A 22,222-nucleotide genomic window follows, 5' to 3' on the forward strand; every position below is an offset into this window, starting at 1 on the left:
TTACACTCGACAGCTATTTTCAATATATTACCCGAAGCATAAAAGGAAAACGCGCTTGGCGTTGACTCTGCTTTTTACATAGCAGGACTCTGCTGAAAGGATATCAGCAAGTGTTTGTGTGTGTGTGTCTCGAGTATTTGCTTTCCATACTAAAAAACGCATAAATAAGGGTCCGTCGGAGAGCAAAATAACGGTTATGGCTATATGGCCATGGCTTCAGCTCGAGCTCGAGCTTCATGATGTCCTTTCGTGGTGGTTTGCCCAGCATCCTTCCTTCCTTCCTTGCTGCTGCGGTGGTTGCTCGCTGCTGCCTGCCTGCTTCTCTCTTTTTTTATGCATAAAAAGTGCTTAGCATAAAGTCGTAAAAAACGTATTTGCCGCTACACAGCGAAAGATACTCATCCAATACCAGCTCAGCGACGTTGCGGGTACCGAGCACCCATCGATGTTGTTATTGGCAGCATGCCGATGGCACTTTTTGTTGTTGTTGTTGCTGTTGTTGTTGTTGCTGTTGTGGGGCGGCTGTTGCTGGTGACGCGGTACTTCAGCCGATTTAGATGCGATGCCTTCGATAAGTTTTCCCTAGTTGTTGCGGCCATCTCGCTGTAGTTGTAGTTGTTCTTGTTGTTGCTGTTGTTGTTGTGGACGTTGCCGGTGCTTATTTGCGTTATTATGAATTTATGACACTTGGCCAGCGCAGTGTGAGTGGGTGGATGAACTCAGCTTACCAGCGAAGACGCTGACGCCTGACTACACTGTTACAAAAACTAGATACTTCAACTTGGAAATATTTAGAAAATATGTCTGAAATATCTATGTATGAATAAAAAGATGAGAAAAACGCCCACATACTATGAGTCCTAGTAGCTTTGACTGACAATCTAGTATATTTTGTATAGTATATGCATATAGTATTCGGTATATTTTAGTATTTCTGGTATATATAAAATAATACTGTATGTATGAATGTAGTTCTGTCCAATACACCAAATACAGCGTTTGGTATATTTTAGCATTTTTTGCGGAATGTTTCTGGTATATTTGAAGAATAATACTGTATGTTATTTTGAATGTAATACTCTTCAATAGACCAATTATAGTCCTTGGAATATTTTAATATTTGTGGAACATTTTCGGTATATTTTAAGTATAATAATTGGCTACACTGTCATTAAAACTAGATACCGAAACTTAGAAATATTTATAAAATACTTCTAAAGATCTAGGTATGAATAAAAAGAGAAAACGCTTATTTACTGACAATCTAGTATATTTTTCATGCTATTGTATATGATGAATGTAGTATATTCAATATGCCAAGAATATCCTTTGGTAGATTTTAGGAATAAATCTGCACTGTTTTATTTTTATTCAAAATGAATAGCGGACTTCTCAGAACATACCAAATTTAGTATTCGGTATATTTTAGTATTTTTGCGGCATATTTTCGGTATATTTTAAGAATAATACCTGACTACACTGTCAGAAAAACTAGATACTTAAACTTGGAAATATTTTGGGAAATACTTCTAAAGATATAGGAAGGAATGCAAATATGAAAGAAACGTCTATTCACTGACAATCTAGTATATTCTTCACTTTATGGTATATTATGAATGTAGTATATTCCTTTGGTATATTTAAAGAATAACGCCGCACTATTTTACTTTCATTCAAAATGTATTTGGTATATTTTTAGTATTTTGTGGTACATTTTCGGTATATTTTAAGAATAATACCTGACTACATTGTCATAAAAACCAGATACCGAAGCTTAGAAATGTGAATAAAAATATGAGAAAACGCCTATTCACTGACAATATAGTATATTCTTCACTCTATGGTATTTGATGAATGTAGTAACATGGATAGCGGATACATCACAGTCGAGCATACTCAACTGTTCAAATCTTATTTTATTTGTTTCTGCTATTGATTAAGAAATGAGATTGGAAAATAATTTAAAATCATCGCTTTGCCTAACAAGCGTTTAGGAAAGTAACTATACAACGCAATTTTGTTCAGTGTAGTCAACGCTAGACCTAATTCCCGTGGTGAATAATCGCTGCAGCATGAAAAATTCGCTGATTCGCAAAAAGAAATTCCAGCCATAGCCATAGCCAGAGCCAGAGCCTTTTGCCTTGTGTTTGTTTGTTTGTTTGCTACGATTCCTTCTTTTTTATCTGCACAAGGACTTTGCCATTTTTTACGCAAATCGCCAGCGAAGCCAATAACCAGGAGAACAAGAAGATATCAACAGAAGAGGGAGAGGGAGAGAGAGGAGAGTGTAGAAGGAGGCTGAGTGCGAGGACTTGAATCAGCTTTATTGCGGGCATCATTATTTTTATTATTATGACCACTTACATTTCCCAGCACCCACAAACACATGAATTTTGCCTCCACTTGTTTGTGTGTGTGTGAGTGTGTGTGTGTGCGACTTTTTGGGCATTTTTTTAGCAACGCGGCGGGCGAATGTAAATGTGTTTGTGTTTTGTGTCTGTGGGTTGTTTTTCTTTTTGGACGCGTAAATAACTTCAACCCATTTGCGGCGACTCCCCGCCCACCTTAACCCCGCCCCCTTTTGCTTGTGCCTTTGCCATAGCTATATATAAAAATAAATTGAATTGAAATGCTAATTTTATGTTAATTGAAAGAGGTTTTTATGCATCTGTAGATTTTTATGACCCGCTTTTTTGTTTGCTTGTTGTCTTCTCTTCTGTTTGCTTTGGTCAGCAGAATTTACCGTTACCGTAAGGCTATCTACAACATTAGCACTAAAAGCTTGTCATCAGTCCGTAATTTTGTGTAATTCGGTGTAACCGTCAAGCATAAAATTCAATTGGAGCCCATTTGGTTTGCTTAGTTTTTTTTTTTTTGGCTTGCCTAAAAGCCTGCAACATAAATTATTTTTATTTGCCCTTCTAATGTTTTTGTTTACAAAAATCACGAATTGTCTTAACTAGTGAATATAATTGTGCTTATTAATGATGAGCTGAGTCTAAGAGATTTTAATAGGCTCATAAATTGAGCCAGTTATGCAAAATTGATTAAGGAAAACGCAATTGTTTTCATAGAAATTGCAATTATACAGACATAATAAATAAATAGAGTAAGTAAAAACTCACCAAAAACAAGAAAACAAATAATTTAGCAGCAAATCATTTGTTTAACTCTGCAAAATAAAAAATGAATAAAAACATGATTAATTATTAACAGAATGAAAGAAAAGCTTGCATACATTACATAAAATAAAATGCCTAATTAACAAATAAAATGTCGAAAGAGCTTCTTTATAAAAATATATAGAAAAAACTAAGTAAGAAAGCTACAGACTAGTGTGTTCGACTGTGAGAAACCCGTGGTAAAAAAGGAAAACATTGCAGTATTAATTTTAAAATATTGATATACCGAAAAAATACTAAAATAAATTAAAGGCTATAATTGGTAGATAATTATAGTAGTACATTAAACATATACCATAGAGTGTAAAATATACCAGATTGTCAGCCAAAGGTATTAAGATCCGTAGTAAATAGGTGTTATTTCCCCATGTCAATGAATTTCTACAGATGGACAGACATTTCCTGCATATAATTCCCCAAAATTATAATACCTTTCTACCCTACAGGTAGCTAGTATAAAATTGGCTAATGAAGAATTAAAATGTGCGAGGAGTTGTAGCCTTAATTCTTGTTTAACTTTGTAACTGAATTTAGGACTTTAAATTAACTAGGCAAGTTTTGTATAAAGAACAATCTTGAAGATAATTATAGCAAAAGTAAGAAAAATAAAATATGTAACCGTATTTGAATACTTCTTTAACTTACTAGGAAAAACATAAATATTACAATCTGAAAAATCCGCATAATCGTATACGGATTTGTAATAAACTTCTTTAGCAACTAAAAATAATTGTAACCGCATTAAGCTTAGTTTAAAATGTCGCATAAATCTGTCGAGCAAGTGAGCATTTAGCTTAGCTGCTGCGCAAAATTATGTTTCATTTTAATGGTAAAAAGAAAAAAAGAAAGATAGTTAGGATAGTTCGCGTCCCTCTGCATTCAACTGTTATTCCCTCATGCTTTCCTTTGCTTCCTTGTCTGTCTACGTTCGCAACCGGATATCCTGCTGCAACACAGCAGACATCACACACACACACACACACACACACACACACATACGAACACAGACACACATGTAGATAACGAGACAGAGCATAAATGCAACATGAGCTGAGAGCTCAACCCCAAAGGCAAAACCGAGAAATTCTTGGACGCTTCTTGCTTATTTCTTATCGCACACGCACAGTCTCGTAAAGAAGAAGAACAACACTCACATGCAAAGTTTTGCAGAGAAAGAGAGAGAGTGGGAATGAGAGAGAGATAGAGAGTGGAGTCTGGAGTGCGCACAAAAGCAGGCAACACTTTTTGCTTCGTGCTAAACTTTTACCTCATTCAAAGGAGGAAGCAACAAGGCAACTGGGAGAATGTAGCAAGGATATTCCTTTGTGCTTATATTGCATATACATAAAACGAAGCAATGGCAGTGACACAAAATCGATTTTCTTTCTCTGCTCCTTCTTCGCACACACACCGACTGCACTGTGTGTGTGTGTGTGTATGTGTGTGTGGAGTCCTGTGTGTGTATCCTGCTTAGGCCATCAGAATTATGAGTCTCTGTAAACACGCCTACATTTTAAAAGCAACGACCAATAAAAAATAAAATGCCGAATCGATGTCCTGCCTGTGCGTGCGACAGAGACAGACACAAGGTGCGGCTCCATTTTTTGTGAAAATGTAAAGTTGATGTTTAAATTTTGAATTTCTTTGGTTGGCTCACGTTCAACAAAAACTGACAACAACCCTCGCCTAGGGGGGGTTGACTTACCCCTTCTCCGGCTTCATTTGCATTTAAATTAAGGGTGGCAGCAAAGCATTTACATAAGGGTGCAAATCTGCGCACATAAATCTTTGGCTAGTAAAAATTATACACATTTGATTAGCCATAAATTTAGCAAAGTTTCCCGCCAGCTCTCTCTCAAAATTATGTTGATTATTGTATGCATAATGCGTTGTGCCGCGAAACTCGCTTCTAAGATTTTTTTTCGTTTGGCCATTTTTATGATTGTTATTATTATGCAAGCAGAAAGCAGCCAACAGCAGAAAACAAAGCTAGCTGGACCTGTTTCGAAACAACCAGCGAAACAGTTTTCTGCAAAGTTGGCAGTAATAACAAGTAAGAAAGCTACTGTCGAGTGTACTCGACTGTGAGATACCCGCTACCCATTTTGAATAAAAGAAATATATTTTACGGTATTTTTCTCAAAATATACCGAATACACTGCAAAAATACTAAAAATATACCAAATAGTATATTTGGTATGTTGATATAGTACACCATTCAAAATATACCATAGACGGCACAATATACCAGATTGTCAGCCAAAGCAACTAAGAGCCCTAGTAAGATGGCAACCAAATTTTCAGGAATCATAACTACTATAACATTTATTATACATATATACCAAAATTCGAAACTCTAGCTTTAAAATTACGTTTGTTAGTCGATTTTTTTGATTTGCGGGGGCGGAAGTGGGCGTGGCAAAAATTTGAAACAAACTTGATCTGCGTGCAAACATAACAAATGCTGTCGAAAAGTATAGCTCTATCTCTTATAGTCTCTGAGATCCAGTGTTTCATACGGACGGACGGACAGACGGACATGGCTATATCGTCTCGGCTGTTGACGCTGATCAAGAATATATATACTTTATAGGGTCGGAGATGCCTCCTTCTACCTGTTACATACATTTTCTGCCGGCACAAAGTTATAATACCCTTCTACCCTATGGGTAGCGGGTATAATAAAGCTGCCTCTGCAGCAGGTTGCCACACAGTTCTCAGCAGGGTGCGGTTGCTGTGGGCGTGGAGCTGCTTATGATTCATTGTTGCCATAGCCAAGGTAAAACCCACTTCGCCCCCCTCTAAGAGCTGTGCTCATTAGCATGAAACAACCCTTAGTCGTTGTTTTACTTTCGGTTCGTTTGGGATTTACGCTTATTGCTAGATTTATGTGCTGCGTTGTCATAAAACCAAATATGCCACAATTTGCATAAAGTTCATGCGTGTGTGTGTGTGTGTGTGTGAGGAATGTCCTTCTCTGAGGGGGTGAAAGAGAACTTTTCGCAATTGTAGTAAAATTTTTCATATATTCCATGCATGGAAATAAGTGTAATATCCGTGATAAAGATTTTGTGTGTTTGAGCAATATTTTCTTTAATGAAATATGCAGAAAACTATTTACTTTGATTTAGTATTTAGAAGCAATATTTTGTTTAATGAAATAAGCGGCAAACTTTTTACTTTGATTAATATTTAGAAGCAATATTTTGTTTAATGAAATATGCAGCAAACTATTTACTTTGATTCAGTATTTAGTACATTTCATTTACAGAAAAAAAAAATAAATCTTATTATTTGATATTTTGTAAATACGTAAAAAAAAAGTCTTATTATTTGATATTTCTAAAATATAATATTTTTATAACTTGGAGCTGTCAATTTAACGAGTTCAAAATGTGAGACTTTAAATAAATTTATTCCAATATATATTTTTAATTATTACTATCTATATATATTACTATATATATCTATATCTATATATTCAATTTGTGCTAATATATAAAAAAGAAATATAAAAAAAACCTTGTGCATTTTTCTGACTGCTATTTTAAGGAATACTCTTATATAATTTTACGTCTTTCGCACTGATATTTTAAAGAAAGATGTAAAGAGACCATTTGCATCTTTTATATTGTGTCTAAAAGAATAAATTTTTAATCATTTCATAATAATATATCTAAACATAAATTTCAGCATATTTAGTTTGGTGTAAAATGGAGAAAATCTGGCTTTTTCAACGCTATATTAAATTGGCAACTCCAATTTAAACATTTATCTAACTTTGAGTATTATTTTCAATTATATGAATAAAACGATTTTGTTTTATACTAAGAAAATCTCATTAACAAACTTTCAATTCGGTTCATAAAACATCTGCATCATTTACTAATTTAGTTTATTCCTCTATTCATTCATAACATACTTTCATCATTTCAATCCTTTTTTGAAACGAAGTAACTAAGAAATTACTCAGGTACTATTTCATTCATAATATACTTTTATCATTTCAAACACCTTTTGAAATGGGGTAACTAAAAAATAACTATGATTCTCTAATTCTTACTTTAATCATTTTAAACACATTTTGAAATGGGGTAACCAAGAAATAACTCATATTCAGTTTCTTATATTAACATAATTTAATCATTTCTAACTCCTTTTAAAATGAGGTAACTAAGAAAATCTTCGGATTCTCTAATTCAGTTCCTTTCACTACTACTACTCATTCATAACATACTTTAATCATTTCGATCATCTTTTGAAACGAATTAACTAAGAAATAACTCTGATGTCACATTATCTAAACATAGCAGCGTTTGCTTTGATGTTAGCAACACCCCATCAAGGAGTGTACAAACTCATAGATTAATTGGTTTTTACTCACAGATCCAATTCTCTATTTTAATCTTGATATCTAATTCAGAGAGAGTAAGAGTGAGAGTGTAAAACTAATTTGGTAAATGAAACGCCGCAAAGTATGCAACAAATTGCAAAGAACTGATTCGCCAGCTAAGATGGAACATCAAAAAGCTACAAATAATAGACAGCTAACAGAATGCCAAGTCGGGAGTCGAATTGCCACCACCTAAAGCTACCCCAACTCTCTTAGATCTCTTCTCCACTCGGCTGTCAGTCAAGTGAAAAAGGCATTAAGAAGCATTTTTTGTTGCTGCCAATGGAATTTTCACTTTAGAATTTGTGTGGAGAAAAAAAACGAAGCGAAAGAGAAGAATGTTTATTTGCGCAGAAATAAAATAAAATGTCGAGAGTGGGGCAAAGCTAAGCGTGTGTGAGGGAGGTAAAGAATGTCAAAATGGGCGAGGGGCAGGGAGAGGGAGAAATTGAGGGCGGTTGCAAGTAGACTTTGATTATAATTCCAACACCTACAATGTGAACTGGGAACAGGGCGAAATTGCGACGACGATTGACAGTTGAAAATATAAAAGCGGATTTGTGTCTTTCTCTGTCTGTCTGAGCGTGAGTGTGTGTGTGTGTCAGTGTGTGTGTGCTCAGCCAATCCACCCGGCCATCAACTGCTGTGTGTGTGTTGGGAAAAGTGTGAACGAATGTTTTGCTGCAGATAAGCAAAATAACTGTAATAAGAAATTCTTTTTTATTTGCCTCGCTCTCTCTGTGTCTCCTTCCCCAAAGTGTTTTTTATGCCACACGTCTCTGAATACCAGCCATTGATGTTTGTGTGTGTTTGTTGTGTTTTATTCGCTTGCTTTATATTCAAAGTGATGTCCTGTTGTGTGTGAGTGTGTGTCCATCAGCCGACTGAAATGCGTGCCTAAGACGATTTCTTTTATTATTTACGGTAGCCAACGACTCAGAGTACGAATGTGAGTGCGTGGGGATTGAAATCGCCTTGCAAAGACGGACGGACAGACAGACAGACAGTCGGTCAGAGGAGCAGACAGACATATGTCTAATGCTAATGCGCATTGTCTGTCTGCCCATTGTCAACGCAAGAATTGTATCCGACTGTCGACAGAAGACAGACCAAAGCGAAGAGTTGCGGAAGTTTCAGTCAATCTGTCGATGCTGGCATCCGATAAGCTTTACTAATTTCCCCAACTGCAACAACTCACTTTTTCTATTCGTTTTTTTTTTTTGTTGAGCTTTCAGTCATGCCAAACAAACAACAGTCATTGTATTCCTTTTTGCTTAGACATCAAAATTGTTTTTAATCTGCTTTTAAGTTACATTGTTAGATTTGTAGCGAAATTTAATCTCACTTAGTTATGTTTGGGTTCTAAACTTTAGATTATTTAGCTTCTAAATCTACTGCAAGCAATGCTGTTGTTATATTTGAATCTCAATTTTATTCAAGACTCAACACAAATAAATAAATCATTGAAATAAAAAGATTTGTGAGAAATTTTTAAAGATTACTATGAAACATCAACATTATTGTCATTCTAAATCTTAGACTAATTAAAATAAAAGTTAAAGTAAAAGGTTTTGAGAAAAGTTTCTGATATTTAAATACTACTATAGAGAAAAATAAAAAACCTAATACTGAATTACATATATAAAAAAGCACTACCTTGTATGTGGTAGATTAATAATATACTGCTTAGTATTTGGTAAATAAAAAATGGTGTTTAGTATTTGGTTGAGAAAAAATACTGCTTAGTATTTGATTCATAATAATAATTGATACCGCTTAGTATTTGGAAGATAAATAAAATACAGCTCAGCATTTGGTAGATGAATAAAATACTGCTTAGTATTTGGTAGAAACAAAAATACTGCTTATCATTTGGTATAGAAAAAATACTGCTTAGCATTTGATTCAAAATAATAATTGATACTCCTTAGTATTTAGGTTATAAATAAAATACTGTTTAGTATTTGGTATATAAATAAAACGCTGCTTGGTATTTGGAATATAAATAAAATACTGCTTATTATTTGGTAGATAAAGAAAATACCGCTTAGTATTTGGTAGATAAAAAATACTGTTCAGCATTTAGTAGATATATAAGAGACCGCTTAGTATTTGATAGTTCAATAAAAACCTTATTTGAATTTGGTGTATAAATAAAATACTGCTTAGTAATTGGTAGGTAAATAAAATACTGCCTAGTTTTTGGTATATAAAAATACTGCTTAGTTTTTTGTATATAAAAATACTGCTTAGCATTTAATATATAAAAAGACTGCTTAGTATTTGATCGATAATCAAGATACTGCTTAGTATTTAGTTCATAAATAAAATACCGCATTTGGTAAATAAATAAAAATACTTAGTATTTGGTATATAAATGAAATACTGCTTAGTATTTGGTATATAAATAAAATACTGCTTATTATTTGGTAGGTAAATAAAATACTGCTGAGTATTAAAGCAACTATGCAATACTGCATAGTATTTAGATCAATAAAATACTATAAAGTAAACAAAATACTAAAAATACTATAAAGTAAACCATTTGTTGCCATTTTTACAGTTTCTAGCTCCTCATCATAACTTACAGAGTATCAACTAGTTAAGCAAACGCTTTCTTATATCATTCGACAGTGTTTTCTTTGCTGCTTCTGCAGAAACCTCGCCAAAAATGCGCTGACGGTAGCTGGGGGGCAGGTTAAGCCCATGGCCATGGCGTGTTCGATGTTAAAGTGGAAATTGTAACAAATATGAAATATTTATGCATAGCTAATTGTATATGAAGGGGAAAACAATTGAGCGGCGTTTGCATGCGAGCCAGAAGTTGTTTTTGAAAATGGAGTGTTAATTTATTGGTCTGCATCGACTCGGGATGCAACATCGGTGGTGGCCACATGCAGTGCAACTTGCAACTTGCAACTTACAACAACAACAACAGCAGGAAAGTGCAGACTGAGTCTGAATGCATTTGCAATATTTCACACTTTAGTAAATTTGCATGATCAGCGCCACACGAATGATTCAGAGTGTGTCGTCTCGGGCCTCTGGCCTCATAATATCTCGCCCACCATCTCGACTCGCTCTCTTGGAATCTCTTTGGGATCTGAGTTATCTTTTAATTGCATTCGAGTGAAGCATATAGTATACTATCCATACTATCCAGATTAGAGGAACGAACGCATGTTAATGGCACCTTGTCAGACAAGCGATTTGCATTGTAGATTTATTGGAATAGCATTCAGTGTGTATGTTAAACGTAATAGAATTTCTTTTATAGAAGCATTTATTATCTGGCGCATGTTTTGCTGTTACTACTGTATGTATGCATAATGCGAAACATGCATTATAAACATCAGCTATATATCTTTTGATTCTTAGATTATAATAAATTGCAAACTTCGTTTAACATCCTATTTTTCTATCAACTTTAAAAACTGTAACAGCAAGTTTATGATTTTTATATTTTATGTAATTGTTTTCTATGCTATTTTTCTTAAATTCAGTCGAAGCATTAATATTATAATTTTGTTCAAGAAAACAACTTTATATAAATATTGATAGGAGCGAGTAATTCTGAATAGTGATGTGATATCATCCATATTTCCAAAGACTTTCGCATAAAGTACTATAAATGCATATATGTTATCATTGTAAAAAACAGTTTAGTGTAAAAATCATCCATATTTTCGTAGACCTTTGCCTACATTATAAATTCAATAACTTTGCTTAAAACCTTTATAGATTTTATACCAGTAAATTCTAATTTTTGTTTTAGATTTTAGGTTTATTAAGCAATTGAATCAGTATAAGCAATAAAGTACCATAACCATCATTCAGGCTAAACCTTATACACATATCATTAAGACGTATAAGCAAATTTTAATAAAAATATTAAGTTTGCAATATTATCCTTAATACTATCTTTATTTTCATTTAATGCGATTACAGCAGCTCTATTTGCAATAAGTATTATATATATTTAAAATTCTTGTTATCTATATTGTTTAAAGATCTTTGCAGCAGTAATAATTGATGCATGTTTTTAAATAGCATCACCACAATTTCATAATGTGAATATTGAAGAAATATTTAGTTCCCATTTGAAAATATCATTAAAGATGTATCTTTTTAAAAACCTACTCTTTTTCTTTGTTAAATTTTTGCAGTTCCTTAAAATCTTTTTGTATAGTATCCATTTTAAAAAATCAGTTTTTCAAATACATACTTTTTAATAATACACCAGAAATTATACCATAAGTTTTTCAAATACTTTTTAATAATATACCATAAATTATACACTATTCTGTTTCTTAAGTTTTTGTTTGCAAATACAGTTACTTAATACTATCTCATTAATGTTATATCTTTAAAGTACACTTATTAAGCTGCAGATAATCTCATGCATTTGCTACTAATCCAACTATATTCTCGCTTGCACTATAATAAGTTCCGTCACTATGCAAACTAAGCTATGCTACTAGTAAATTAAGAACCACAACTAGTACTAGTAAGTATTACTAGCAGTAGTAGCTATGTGATTAGCAGAGATGCCACGCCCAGACACAACTAAATCCAAGAAAATGATTATCCAACAATTGCTAATACGCGTACATATTGCACCTGCAGTTGCCACATGAATTGTGATGCCAGGCGAAACGGAAGAGAGAGAGAGAGAGAGAGAGAGCGAGAGAGAGAGAGAGAGAGAGAAAGAGAAGGAAAGAAAGAGAGAGAGAGACAGAGAAGGAGGGGAGTGACAGCACTTTGAAGTGAACTGCTCTTAACTAGACGAGGCTTGAAAATTTATATTAAATTATGCCGCCAAGCTATTATTAAGCTGGCTAATAATATGTTGGCTTTAGTTTAATAGCAAAAATAGCAAATTGCAAACTTCATGAGTTGCTTCCCCACATTTTTCGTTTTTCTTCTCTCTGTTATGAATTTTATTAACAACAAATTGAGTTTTAATGTGTTTATTAGCCGAGATCCGAGATTAACATGAGAGCGTTGATTCTGCATGTTTGTGGCTCATAAAGAGCGATTCAATGGCTCTTAAAGTATTCAAATGAGCTTTAGCTCTAATCTGCTTAAGGCGTGGTCAAGCCTCTCGAGTGTAAATTCGCAACATGTTCCAACTTTGCATATAAATAAATCGCGTGTTCGAACGTATGCAAAATTTTTGCATTACTTTCATCAAGGTAAGGTTAATTTCTTGAATGACCTTCTTTGGGTCTGTCAATTTGATGAGTTTGCATAATTTAATGTCTCATTCCAAGTCCGACCATTTGGCGCCTACCTCTATAAGAAAGTATACTAACTACTCCCATATACACGAAGATAGACATCTTGGGCGGTCTAATGGCATGTTGTATGGCTTTTTTCACCATTGTTTCGCCGAAAAGCTTCTTAGCTTCTTTCATTCCCGAATGCACAACTTGTGCCGCAATTTAGCTATGCATTGAATTGCCTCAAATACAGCTAACATACGAGTGAGTTTGTGGTAAGAAATAGTTGCATTCTGCCGCATGTTCAACACTCATTTACCTCGTTTGCAATTTGCTCTGGGTTGGCCTTTGGGAGTGGCTGCGACTTCTACTCTAATCATGCACTTTATTTTTTTGTGTACAAACAAATTTGTTTATTATGTAAATTGCTAACAATCTACATGAACTTAAAGTGGCTGAAAAGAACTGAAAGCATCTCTTGAGAAGAGTATAAAGATATTTAAATTCATTTGAAAAAAAATAATATAAAAAGTATATAATTTTTTTATATATTGCAAACTTTTTCAGAACATTTCTATTTCAAGACAAAACAATTTGAGAGTAAAGAAAAGTAATATTTTTCTTTTCAGCTGCTAAACAATTTCTTAAAAACAAAATCAACCTTCTTAAAAAACTTTCAAGCATATAAAATTAATAATTTTCTTGTAAGAAACATTCTGAGAACAGTATCAATATTAAATTGCACTTCAAAATAAATAAAGTATGTATACAAAAATTAAAGATTTATCTCTTTAGATACTGCAAACCTTCTGAATACGCAGCAAACTCATAGTAAATTAATGAACAACTTTTTGTAAAGATCAAAAATTATATGATGTGAAAGTAAATGAAGAAAATGAATATTTTTCTTCAAGTTGCTGGAAAACTTCTTTAAATATGTGAACATGTGTAGTTCGATTTCAAAGCAAACTAAATAAACAAGTGCTAAACTATTTCTTGGAAACATTAAAACTATCAGAACGGACTTTAAAGAAAACAAAATAAGTAATTTCCTTATCAGAAACATTCTGAGAATAGTAAAGATAATAAAATATAAATGTTTATCCTCAGTTTCTGCGAACCTTATTGACAAGAGCAAATAAATTTAATATCGAATTGAAAGAAAAAAATATAAATATTTTTACTAACAAGCACTAAAACTTCCTGAGAAAAGCAAGCAAAAAAGCGATTTAATAGTGACTAAAATAAATATTTTCCTTACAAGATTCTGAGAAACCTCTTTATAAAAGGTAAACATTAAATTAAATACAATAAATATTTTATCCTATAAAGAGAAACATCTTTAAATAATGTGAACATTTATAATTAAATTTTAAAGTGAATACAATAAATATTTTTCCTATCAGCTACTAAGCTTTTTTCACTGAATTCTACGAAAAGTTCAAATTTTCGTTTATTAACATAAAACCCCAATTAGATATGTATCTAACGACTGCAATAACTGTACAAATTTGGTATTAAAAGTTTTAACTAACGTTCTGTTTGAGCACTACTTTAACTGCAGCGGATGGGCAATATATTTTTGCACAAATAGTTATTGCACTTTCCAAGATGTTTGTTAAGCTTTATTTATCTGCAGTTTTTCGCATCATAATTGCAAATTTTCCATGAAAATTATTTGCTGTGCATTTTAATCAGTTGGCAACGCATTATGAATGGCAAAATTATATGACTGTTGCAAATAAATCAACTGCAATTTTTGCTATTGTTCATGGCACAACAAAAGACTTAAGAAACGAACGCACCGACAAAAAAAAGCAAAGAGCAAATATAACACCAAATGAATGTGGATAGGAGATGTATATATTTATATACTCAAATATGTTGTATACCCTAGAATTGTAAACTTATAGAAAAGAGTTGTTAGGGAACTGCTTTGAAACAATCTTAATTTAATTACTAATCTTTTTAGGTGTAAGTTCTTCACTTAAGTTAATTGTTTAGCTTGTTACAAGATAACTATTATGCCATCATTTTTTTATTGGATCATTATAACCAGCTAATAGTTATAATAGTGAGTTTTTGCAACCGATTTACAGCTGCGAACGTTGAACGTTGAGTTATGGTGAAAAGCAACAAATTGTTTGGAAAAAGCAAAAAAAAAAAAAATTAAAGTAAAAAATTAATTAAGGAATAAGCTAAGTGAATAGTTAAGTATATAAACCATAAACTCTGTTCGTATAACAGACTCGAGTGCAGTTTGCGTATCAAAGTTGGTTTTTTTTTTGTGTCAGCGACTAACGACTTCATTTCCTTGTTGCTCAAAGAACTATGATTGTGACTTATGCATGTGTGTGTGTATGAGTGTGTGTTTGTGCAAACGACAGTAAGGCAAATTAATGAGCTTAATTAACAACACGCAGGGGGGAATTGGCCCCAAAAGCGTAGAGCATCCAGCAAAATGAGCGGCAGCAAAATGATATCTTATTGCATGGGTTGGCTGAACTGCATTTTCGGTGTTCGGTGTTGTGCATTTTTATTGCCACTTAGTCTTAGCCTCTCTCTAAATAATTATTATTATTTTTGTATTTTTGTAGTTTTTACTGCCAATGCATGTCTGATTCGCAGGCAGCTATCACTACAATTAAATTTGTTGCACTCGCCTGCACAAAATGCATAAACAGTTGAAGTTGCAGTTGCAGTTCCACTTGTTGTTGCGCCTCTTTTCGCAAAATTGACACGCAAATCGTCGACTTTATTTCTTCGAATGTGGAGTAAGTCTTATAAATGTTACTCCTACTACTACTACTGTCTTTGTATTTGCTTAAAGCCGCCAACGAGGCAGAAACTAAGTTGAGCTGCGTTTGCATTTTATTGCTGCTGCGGGTTATTAAATTTGCTGTAGCACAAATTACCACTAATAACAAGAGATAAACATCTCAATACTATATCAAATGCTGCACAACTTAAATGTATGCACATATCATATCAACCTTTTGCATTCTTTCTTTCTCTTTCCTGATTGCCAAATTGCCTACGAAAATTTCGAAATTCAACTGATTTAATTTCAAACTAAATATTTAACTACTTTCTACAACAAAATCTGCAGTTTTCTATTTTAAAGCTTTTCAAATTAAAAGTAATTTAAATTAAAATGTATTTCAATGTATATCCAATGCGTAATCCATATCCAAGTGAATGTGTCTGCGTCTCTATGTAAATTAATCCGCTTGCAACCGATTTTGTGGACTGTCGACAACCGTTTGTGGCAACTGCCTTGATTCTCGCCTGCTTTTATACTCCTTAGTGCGGCTTGGAATGGTTTCCAATTTAAAGTAAAATTTGAATATGCGCACAAATGTCAGTTCAATGCATGACTGGAAGCTGTGTGCGTTTTTTAGGGATGGTATAAGAGCAACCATACCTTCAAGTGTAGTGCTGAGCAACCCTTTCAAGGCATAGCTAAAAAACTTTATAAAAAAGTGAACTTAACACCCTGTTACCCCTGCTTGACATTTGAGCATATAGTTACCCCTTTGATGGTTTATTTAGTACCGGGAAAATCAACGAATTTAGTACCCAGCGATGCCACCTGCCTTATGACAGCTGACAGTGTTGCCAGATAATGAAAAGCCTGATGAATAGTAAACAAAGCGTTAAGCTTTTTAAGAGAATTTTTTAAAGAAAAAGTAAAAATAAATTGATTTAATTTAAGTTTTAATTATTAACAATGAAATTTATGAACTGATTGTAGAAATCTGTTTTATTTACTTCCTTTAGTAGGCATGGACCTTCATATGATAAGAGCAACCATAGCTTAAGCAACCATAGCTTGAGCAACCCTTTCAAGTCATAGCTAAAAAACTTTATAAAAAAGTGTACTTAACACCCTGTTACCCCTGCTTAACGTTCAAGCACATTGTTACCCCTTTTATGGTTTATTTAGTACTGGGAAAGTCAACGATTTTAGTACTCAGCATTGCCACCTGGCTTATGGCAGCTGACAGTGTTGCCACACAATGAAAAGTCTGATGAATGGCAAACAAAACGTTAAGCTTTTTAAGAGAATTTTTAAAGAAAAAGTAATAATAAATTGATTTAATTTAATTCTTAATTTCTAATAATTAAATTTATTAACTGATTGTAGACTTCTGATTTATTTACTTCATAGTATAACTTCCCTAGTAGGCATGCACCTACGAATAATAAGAGCAACCATAGCTTGAAGCTAACACCCTGTTACCCCTGCTTAACATTTAAGCACAGAGTTACCCCTTTCAAGACTTATTTAGTACTGGAAAAATCAAAGATTTTAGTACACAGCATTGTCACCAGCTTTATAAAGTTGACAGTGTTGCCAGACCACGAAAAATCTGATAAATTGCACAAAAAAACGGTAAGCTTACTGGGAGAATATTTTGAAGAAAAAGTAATAATAAATTGATGAATTTACTTGATATTGATAAACTGAACTTTCTCAACTAAAATATAGAATCAAAATTATAATATCTAACAATGACATTTATGAACCGATTGTAGAAATCGTAATTCTTGATTTCCTTTAGTAAGCATGAACCTAGATTTTTGTATCCCTTAAATTGTAAGCTTTTAAAACCAACATATAAATGAAATCTTTGTAATTCAGCTTCAGAAAATACTGAAATTCAATCAAATCTAGATCTTTTACTGATTATTTTGTTATAAGCAAATAACATACAATTTAACCAATCAAAATACGTTTCTAATTACTCACAAAATTTCACAGTCTCAAACATGCTGCTGATTTGTGATTTGTTTTTGTGTTTTGCTGTTGCTTTTGCTGTTGCAATCATTAACACATTTGCCAAATACGTATACGAGTATTTCATTTGCTTGTCCAATTTCAACAATCTCCACTGCTGTCAATCAAAATGCAAATGCTTGTTGCCTCTTGCCTGTTTACCTGTTGCCTCATTAAAAAGAGTCGCGCCAAGCCTTTGGAAAAATACAAGCTCGCGCATATTCGAAATTTACATTTTCCACAGAAAACACACAACTGACGCTTCTCGCACAATTGCCCACAATTAATCGGGAGGCCGAATAAAAATCTGCCTTCAGTTTGGTGACAAAAAAGCGTAAACAGCTTTGAGGGAAGCGAAGTTGCAACTGCAGCATCAGCTGCTGCAAAAGTTGCCAACAGATCGTGTTGTTGTTTCGAACGGTTTTAACACGATTTGGTCAAAAACATCAAACTGACTGACTGAGTGACTGTCTCTCGTTGTCTGTCTGTCCGACTGACTGACTGACTGACAGCTGCCTCACTACTCGCTGCCTGCTTGCCCCGAGGACGTAGCTGCAACAAACAGAGAGTCGATTGCAATGTGTCGCCTTGTCCCCGGGCTTTTGTGTCATTTCGAGTGCAGCTGTAATTCAGCTAAACAATTTTTCGTTTGAATAATTTGCCAAGTTTTTCTCGTTGCTTCGGCTGCTGCTGTTTATTAACGTAACGTAATAATTGCCTGGCGAAATCTGCATAATTATTTAGAAATCACGAGGTTATTGTTAGTCACTTTTTTTTTGTAAGCTAATCTGTGGCATTAATTATACGATTCCAATTGCAATTTCAAAAGCGTAAAGTTCACTTTTGGAGGTGTTACAAGTAAACAAAGAATTTGACTTAATCATAATTTTGATATTTTAAAATTTGTACTCACTTTGCAGGCATCGAAGCAGCTGGAAAAGAAGAGAATAAAAATAAGTTTAAAAAATGTAACAATAAGTAAAACTAATGTAATATAAATTTCAAGCAATATCATATTGTAATGAATAAAGATATAGATAAGCAAAAAATTGTGGTATTCATTTTAAAATATACCGAAATAATATTCCACAAAAATACTAAAATGGCTATATTTGGTGTATTGATATAGTACTTCATACAAAAATTATATACCAAAAAATACTAAAAATATACCAAATGATGATTTGGTATATTAATATAATGCCTTACTTAAAAAGTACCATAGAGTACTACAATATAGAATTTCAAACAATGTCATATTGTAATGAATAAAGATATAGAAAAGCAAAAAAGTGCGGTATTCCCTTTTAAATATATACCGAAATAATACTCCATAAAAATACTAAAATGGCTATATTTGGTGTATTGATATAGTACTTCATACAAAAAATTATATACCAAAAAATACTAAAAAATATACCAAGTGATGTATTTGGTATATTAATATAATGCCTTACTTAAAAAGTACCATAGAGTACTACAATATAGAATTTCAAACAATGTCATATTGTAATGAATAAAGATATAGAAAAGCCAAAAATTGTGGTATTCATTTTATAATATACCGAAATAATATTCCACAAAAATACTAAAATGGCTATATTTGGTGTATTGATATAGTACTTCATTCAAAAAATACCATAGAGTAAATGGATGAAAAAATTCATATACCACAAAGTACTAAAATATACCACAGGCTGTATTTGGTATATTCATAAAGTACTTCATTCATAAAAAATACCATAGAGTACTTGTATACAAAAAATTATATACCTAAAACTATTAAAAATATACCAAATGTTGTATTTGGTATATTGATATAGTGCTTCACTCAAAAAATACTAAAGCGTACTAAAATATACAATATATATACTTTAAACAGAAACCTTCAATCTATTTTGATATGTCAATTTTCTTATTAACTTGTTAAAAAGATAACTAAACTAATTTTCCAGTTGCTAATTAAAACATTTTTTTATAATTAAATTAAGAGTGCAAATTGATAATGAAGTACCGCAACTATTAATCAAACGTAATTCATAATTAAAAAGGTTAACACAATAAAACGTTAACGTCATATTATCTAACCAGTAGCAAACTAAATGAATTCAAAACCTAGCAAAGTACACATTGTTAAAGTGAAAAAAAAAAACAAAAACAGAATAGGAAAACACTTTTCCAGCTGTGGGTAATTACGAGCAGCATTCGCTGACCTGATGCTAATGCGAATGCCAATGGCTTTTAGTCAGACGATAATTTACGGGCATGCCAATAAGTGAGTAAGAGTTAAGCAAAAAAAAAAACCATAGCTAGATGGCAACGAGAGAAGAGTCTCATCATTTAAATATGCAGCAGACGTCAGCAGTCTGGCTACTGTTGAGAGCAACAGAGAGAGGAGAGAGGAGAGAGAAGAGGCAAGAGGCTGGTTTTTGATGTTGATGGGCTGCTGATGGCGGCGCTTTTCAAGATTGCAACGCCCATTGCTCCATTGAGGCATTGAAAGTGCATCTAAAGTGGGTCTCTCGACTCGACTCAACTCGTCTCTGCACAGTGTGCCATATTTTGCGCTTATTAAAGATTTTTAAATACAGTAATTTGGTCATAAAAGCGAAGAGTTGAGTTGCTGCTGCTGTTGCTGCTAATTTATCAGAAGGATTCGTCATGGCGTCAGCCAAGCTAATTTGGTTTGAGAATTATGAAAAATCATGCCGCTAATTGTCGAGAAATCCTTTTAAGCCAATTATAATTACGCAGTCTGTTCTCCTTAAACACACAATTGATAATTGCTTATGCACAATTATGGCTACGAGCAAAATTTATGCAAACAATTCGCGATCGCAGTCAAAGTCTCGGTCTGAATCGCAGTGTTCTACATGAGACAAAGCGTTGGCAAGCCAATCAAATCAAAATAAATATAAAAACCTACATATTTGCACAACTTGTCATTGAACCGATTGTTTCGGATTGTACTTAAATGTGAATGTTGTTTGACATGCCACAAGGCAAATGAGTGTATTCGCTATGATCAAAGTTTTGCGTCGAGCTGAATAAGCATAAATGAATTTCTCTTATGTTTAAAGAGAGTATTATTAATATTTAATTACTTGAATATTTAAAAATGTAGTTTTAATGCAAATGTATATTTAAAAAAGTGAAAATAAAAAAAAATTATTATCGCCCGAGCAGGGACTTGAACCCTGGACCCTTGGATTAAAAGTCCAATGCTCTACCGACTGAGCTACCCGGGCATGTGATATCACGAGATTCTGGAACTGTTCTCATAATAAATGGAATATTTAAAAAATTTAAATTATGAAATTTAAGTATTTTTATTACAATTACAATGAAAAATATAATTTTCTTCATTAAAAACTATTAATTTATCAAATTTTATCTTTGAAAGTGTATAACAAATTCGTTAGAATTAAAACGTTTTCGATTTTGTTTGTTATTCGCAGCGAATTATAGTCAAATGCACTTGAGAATTAACATTTGGAATGCCTTAACAACTGGCCAGAGCTTGGCATTTAATTGAATTGGCAACATACTTATGCAAATGCCAGATCTCTGTGGACTGGCTTCATGATTTGCATAGAATGACGCGAATGCTGTGGGTTTTATTTTTATTTTTGGCAAAAAAAACGAAGCTTGATTTGCATTACGAAGATTGCGTAAGCTGAAAAGGGAAATGCATGTTGTGTGGACGCATTTGGCAAGCGAAAAAAACGATAAATTATGATGAGCATTAAAATAATTTACAAATTAAAGAGCAGAAATTACATTAAAATGAGCCTGAAATGCGAGTGCAGCAAAAAGCGGAGATGCATCCGCAAAGGCTTTCCAAGAAGGAAAGCCACGCGGACATTAACTTGGCATCGAGTTGAAGCTGAAGTTGAATGTTGAAGTTGAATGCTGCCTGACTGACTGACTGATGTTAATAAGGCGTCTCATAAATTATCAGCGAAACGTGCTGAGACGACTCTGCAACAGTGTGTGCAGCGTGCAAGTTGCAACTTGAGCTTGCCACAGAGTTGCGAGCTGCGAGTTGCGTCTGTGGCATCTTCCTGCGTTTTGTTGTTGTCTTGACATATGCAATGGCGCGCACAAAAAAATTTACATTGCATTTAGACGGATGCGACAAGCCAGAAGCAAACAGATCTTCACGATGATGAGGCTGACAAGCTGCACACAGCTCAAGAGTGGGAGCAGAGAAGAGAGGAGGTGGGGCTGCAACTATTAACGTGACAATTTGTGATTTGTGCCTGGCTGCGCGACCGACTCTTTGGTATTTAGAATTTCTTTGTACGCATCCTGTTTGTCACAGCGGAGATGGAAACCAACGCCATCATCATCATCATCGTTGCTGCCGTCTGCTGAGTGCTGACGATGACTGCATTTAGATTACGGAATTATTTAAAATATTTTATTAAAACCTCTCTCTTTCGCCACATCTCGCTGTCTCACTCTCGAATGCCAGCTGCGATCAACGTAGCGGGGTATTAATTATATAAATTATTCAAAAGTTTTGCGTTTAATTGATGTTAAAATGTTGCCATTGAAATCCTAGAAATCTGAGTTGTTTTTTTTTTTTTTTTGCCAGTCACAGCGACATTCTGTGCTTTCAAGCGCCATCTGGCGGGCGGCT

The 22,222-nt window shown here is 33.5% G+C and overlaps 1 long non-coding RNA gene and 1 other non-coding gene across 2 annotated transcripts in view; one reads left to right on the top strand and one right to left on the bottom strand.

The window, feature by feature from the left end:
• The window catches only part of LOC117563629 (uncharacterized), a 153,493-nt gene extending 133,499 nt beyond the window's left edge, over positions 1 to 19,994 (top strand). The window contains exon 3 of the long non-coding RNA XR_007954598.1: positions 19,985 to 19,994. This is a non-coding gene — a long non-coding RNA (uncharacterized LOC117563629). The remainder of the gene's footprint in view (positions 1 to 19,984) is intronic.
• A 758-nt stretch (positions 19,995 to 20,752) lies between these two features.
• Trnak-uuu (transfer RNA lysine (anticodon UUU)) lies at positions 20,753 to 20,825 on the bottom strand. Its single transcript has one exon. It is a non-coding gene; the product is annotated as a tRNA-Lys (tRNA).
• Positions 20,826 to 22,222: the final 1,397 nt, after the last annotated feature.

Source organism: Drosophila albomicans, chromosome 2L (assembly GCF_009650485.2).
Source record: "Drosophila albomicans strain 15112-1751.03 chromosome 2L, ASM965048v2, whole genome shotgun sequence".
NCBI classification, from domain to species: domain Eukaryota; kingdom Metazoa; phylum Arthropoda; class Insecta; order Diptera; family Drosophilidae; genus Drosophila; species Drosophila albomicans.